The 5,078-nt window shown below is 46.9% G+C and overlaps 1 long non-coding RNA gene across 1 annotated transcript; it reads right to left on the bottom strand.

Moving 5' to 3' along the window:
- Positions 1–409: 409 nt before the first annotated feature.
- On the bottom strand, positions 410–4,870 carry LOC116468051 (uncharacterized). Its single transcript, XR_004247973.2, has 3 exons — positions 4,750–4,870; positions 3,418–3,643; positions 410–2,705 (listed from the first exon to the last, which is right to left on the bottom strand). It is a non-coding gene; the product is annotated as an uncharacterized LOC116468051 (long non-coding RNA).
- Between the last annotated feature and the right edge of the window lie 208 nt (positions 4,871–5,078).

The raw sequence follows: 5,078 nt of genomic DNA, 5'->3' as shown, positions 1-5,078 counted from the left end.
GACACGGTTTCACTCAGTTGCCCAGGCTGGAGTGCAGTGGCATGATCTCAGGTTACTGCAACCTCCGCCTCCCGGATTCAAGCGATTCTCCCACCTCGACCTCCCAAGTAGCTGGGATTACAGGCATGAGCCACCACGCCTGGCTACTTTTTGTATTTCTAGTAGAGACGGGGTTTCACCATATTGGCCAGGCTGGTCTTGAACTCCTGGCCTCAAGTGATCCACCTGCCTCGGCCTCCCAAAGTGCTAGGATTACAGGTGTGAGCCACCAGGCCAGACCAGAGTTTTTGTCATATATATTTACCACTATGCTATTTAGTACCTAAAGATTCATCACTATAATATTTTTTTGTCATTACCGAGTCACTCTCTGACTTAAATTAAATGCCATATTATCTTTTCATGAATTTTGCTATTTCCACTACTTTTATTTGCGTTTTCCTGAATAAATTATGGTTCATCCCTTTATTTTCAACCCCTTAATACAGTTCCTAGTTCAACATTCCCACCACTACTGCTGCACATAACTTGGCCTTCTGCAGATGTTGTAAAGCTGAATCCATTTCAACCACAGTTCTTTGTAAGCACATGCAGAGTTGTGCTGTTAATAGGGAAGGCAACTTTTTTGGCCTCACATCTTAGTCACTTTCAGCTGCTATAACAAAGTACCACAGATTGGGTGGTTTATAAACAATAGAAATGTATTTCTCCGATTTTGGAGGCTGGAATTCTGAGATTGGGGTGCAGCAGTGTCAGGCTCTGATGAGGGTCCTCCCCTGGCTTGCCGGCTGGTTGTGCACTCACAAGAGGAAGGAGGGCATAAGAGCTCTTTAGGGTCCCTTTGGCAAGGTCACTAGTCCCATTGACAAGGGCTTCTCTCTCATGACCTAATCATCTTCCAGGGGCTTCACCTCCTTATACCATCGCAGTGGGGGTTAGGGCTTCAACATACGAATTTTGGGTGGACACAAACCTTCAGTCCATAAGGCCTCACCTTGTGTACTGATATTGAGCTGTATTACTGAAAATTTGAGAATCTTGTATCCCACAATTTTCTGCTCTTAAAAGTATTTGTTGGACTTTAAGTAGAACACATTAGGTATAATATTCTTTTCAGTGGAATTATTTGTGATGTTTGATGCTGCCAAAGGAAAAAAATAGTTTCTTTCTAACCCCAGTGAGTAAGACACTTGATTTTTGAATCTGCTTGTCTGGGAAGCAGGATGGGTACAGTAATGCTGCACTCAGGTGCAGCCCCACTCCTCCTACTTTGATTTTGTGCTTAGGGCGAAAAGCTTCTGAGAATGCAGCTTCTAGAAATGAGCACGGCTTCCGTGCACTGAAAATCTTGCTGAAAAGCTCCTTTTGTTTCTGAGATATACCAGATGGAGTGTTCTCTGTACAAACAAATATTCAAAATCCTTCAGAAGAGATATGTAGTTTACAGTTCACGATCTCTACTAGAAGGGGGGACAAATTCCTGAGGCAAAGGAGTTGCAATAGAAATTCTTGAAATTTAAGCCGGGCATGGTGGTTCATGCTTGTAATCCCAGCACTTTGGGAGGCCAAGGCGGGCGGATCACCTGAGTTCAGGAGTTTGAGACCAGCCTGACCAACATGGAGAAACCTCATCTCTACTAAAAATACAAAATTAGCCGGGCGTGGTGGCTCATGCCTGCAATCCCAGCTACCCGGGAGACTGAGGCAGGAGAATAGCTTGAAACCGGGAGGCGGAGGTTGCGGTGAGCCGAGATCGCACCACTGCACTCCAGCCTGGGCGACAAGAGCAAAACTCCGTCTCAAAAAAAAAAAAGGAAAGAAAAGAAATTCTTGAAATTTAAAGAGTACAGCGAATGTTCCATTCATTTAATCTTGGGTAATGAATTGGAGTTGCCCTTCCTGGTCCCGCCCCAAGGGTCCACCCCTTCTGCTAGGACTGGTTTCCGCCCACTCATCTGTCATCTTGCTCAGTTGTCACCTACACAAAGCCTTCCTTTCTTCCCCGCAGGCAGTGCTGACGGCTTCCTCTTCACTGTCCCCAGCTCTTTGTGTGTGATGCATTTAGAATGAAACAAATTGTTCTGTAATGATTTGTTTACATATCTGTCTCTCCCAGTAGGTGATGAGCTATTTGGAGTCAGGGACCACATCTTCATCATTTTCAGACACCCATCTCCTTTTGTTGAATAAATCTTTGAGCCTATTTTCAGATCTTTCTGAACTCCTTTTAGAGATTCCCATTGTCGGTGGCATAAACTCCAAACTTCACTTCTGTGCCTTGACACCCCAGTCAGACTGAATATTTACAGCTCTCCGAAGACTCCGGGCTCTCTCTCCCCTTTCTTCTTTTACCAATAATGTTCCCTTTGCTTGGAATGTATCTGCCCAAACGTTAAACGTCAACTACCCTTTCTTTGTTCTGGGTTAACTCTTCCTCATTCTCAAGATGGGTGAGAGCACACCCTGGGTGTTGCAACAGTATTCTGTGATTTTCCCAATATATCATTTAGCACACGCTGTTATGACCACCCACTTACGTGTCTGCCTCGCCCTCGAGGCTGGATGGTGCTGGAGTTGCTGTATGCAGTTTCCCTGCCTCCTAGCAGAGGGCCTGGTATTCAGTCAATGTTAGTAGGATTATGTTCCTTACAAAAGCCACATAAAATATCTTGAAACTTCATAGTAATATAGAAAGAGTGTGTAATCTGAAATAGAAATGTTGAGTTCTTGTCCAGATTCTGCTATTTACAACTGGGGAGGAAAATAAAATATAAAAGTTTGTCTATGTTTAGAAGAGCAGACATAAGTAAAGAAAAATAGGCTCTTGCCAGGAAGTAGGACTCATAGTGCCAGAACAGTGAAGAAATAGACAGGTTAGCTTAGCAGCAACTGGGGTTAACAAGGTACAACAGGAGAGGCCAGGTGCGGTGGCTCACACCTGTAATCCCAGCACTTTGAGAGGCCGAGGCGGCGGGTGGATGGTCTGAGTTCAGGAGTTCCAGACCAGCCTGGCCCACGTGGTGAAACCCCATCTCTATTAAGAATACAAAATTAGCCAGGCGTGATGGCGCACGCCTGTAATCCCAGATACTCGGGAGGCTGAGACAGGAGAATTGCTTGAGCCTGGGAGGTGGAGGTTGCAATGAGCCAAGACCGTGCCACTGCACTCCAGCCTGGGCGACAGAACGCGACTCTGTCTCAAAAAAAAAAAAAAAAAAAAAAAGATACCACAGGAGGGAAAGGGGCATCAGCTCCTCATGTTACCAAATGGCCTGGCAATGCAGGAACAAGTGCGGGCCTCTGGCCCAGGCAGATGGGCGACACCAAGATGGCCCCAGGGAAGAAAGGAAAGAAAAGAATTGGTTTTTGATTTTGGATAAAGAGAGGATCTCAAGCCTGAGGTTTATTTATTTGTACCTATGCCTGCTGTTTATTCCCTGGTGAAGCTGCTGGAACAAATCCACGTCCGCCTCGTGTGGCCTCGCTGCATGGAAGGGAGACAGCAGAGTTCATGCTTTGGCGAGGCTTTCCACATGTTGGAAATGTGACAGCTGCCTGGACCGCTCGTCCTGGGCTTTGGCAACACTGACCACCTGTGCGTGAAGCAGCAGGTCATTCAATGTCTTTGAGCCTCCGGATTTCTCTGTAAAAATGAAGATATATATTCACAATATGAATCTCAGACAATATTAGCTTTGAAGTTTTTAGACATAAAATTGTTTATGCCATCTGTCCATGGCCACTCATAGAATTAAAGGAAGGTCTAGGAGGGCAGGTGTGTGTCTGGGGCCCTCTGTGTCCCCATGGAGCCGTCCAACCTTGCTGTCACACACAGTCAGTGTTTTAAAATGGAATTTACTCTTTGACAGATGTGCTGCCATTTCTCTTTCAGTCTCTCTCTCGTGGTTAGATACCTCAAGCCTAGATGGCCAGGGCAGCGCATTGCATGCAGTGCAGACAGATGAGCATTCAAAAGGTGGCACGGTGGGGGCTCCTGGACATTGCATGGGCTCTGGAGTCAGAATGAATTCTGTCCTTGCTCTGTGTGACCTTCAGCAAGTCTTGTATTACTTCTCCAAACCTCGGATTACTATCTGCAGTATGAAAATAACAAAGCACCAGGCCGGGTGCTGTGGCTCACGCCTGTAATCCAGCACTTTGGGAGGCCAAGGCAGGCGGATCACAAGGTCAGGAGATCAAGACCATCCTGGCCAACGTGGTGAATCTCCGTCTCTACTAAAAATACAAAAGTTAGCTGGGCGTGGTGGCGGGCACCTGTAATCCCAGCTACTTGGGAGGCTGAGGCAGGAGAATCGCTTCAACCCAGGGGGCGGAGCTTGCAGTGAGCTGAGATCGTGCCACTACCACTGCACTCCAGCCTGGCAACACAGCAAGACTCCGTCTCAAAAAAAAAAGAAAAAAAGAAAAGAACAAAGCTCCTACCTCCTGCGTGATGTGGGGAGCCTCTGGGCCGATGCATATAAAGCACTTCCCTGCAGGCAACACCCCAGCATAATCAGCAGGCAGTGGATGCCGGTTACTCTGGCTCCTTAGTGAGTCCTGATGTGCACATGTGAAGTGGTTATTGTTATCCCTGCTTTGCATGTGAGGAGAATGAGCCTTTTCATTAAGTGGCTGATTTGGGATTTTTTTTTTTTTCAGGACAAGGTCTACTCTGTTGCCCAGGCTGGAATGCAGTGGTACGATCATGGCTCACTGCAATTGTAACCACCCAAGGGGCTCGCTCACCTTGCCTGCTGCCTGGACAGAGCTGATTCATCAAGACAGGGGAATTGCAATAGAGAAAGAGTAATTCGTGCAGAGCTGGCTGTGCAGGAGACTGGAGTTTTATTATTACTCAGATCGGTCTCCCTGAGCATTCGGGGAGCAGAGTTTTTAAGGATAACTTGGTGGATGGGGGAAAGCCAGTGAGCCAGGAGTGCTGATTGGTCAGAGATGAAATCATAGGGAGTGGCAGCTGTCTTCTTGCGCTGAGTCGGTTCCTGGGTGGGGCAGAGGGGCACAAGATGAGATGAGCCAGTTTATTGATCTGGGTGGTGCCAGCTGATCCATCAAGT

Source organism: Hylobates moloch, unplaced genomic scaffold (assembly GCF_009828535.3).
Source record: "Hylobates moloch isolate HMO894 unplaced genomic scaffold, HMol_V3 SCAFFOLD_5, whole genome shotgun sequence".
Taxonomy (NCBI): domain Eukaryota; kingdom Metazoa; phylum Chordata; class Mammalia; order Primates; family Hylobatidae; genus Hylobates; species Hylobates moloch.
The sequence above is the reverse complement of the archived record's forward strand: the minus strand, read 5'-3'. Positions and strand labels throughout refer to the sequence as shown.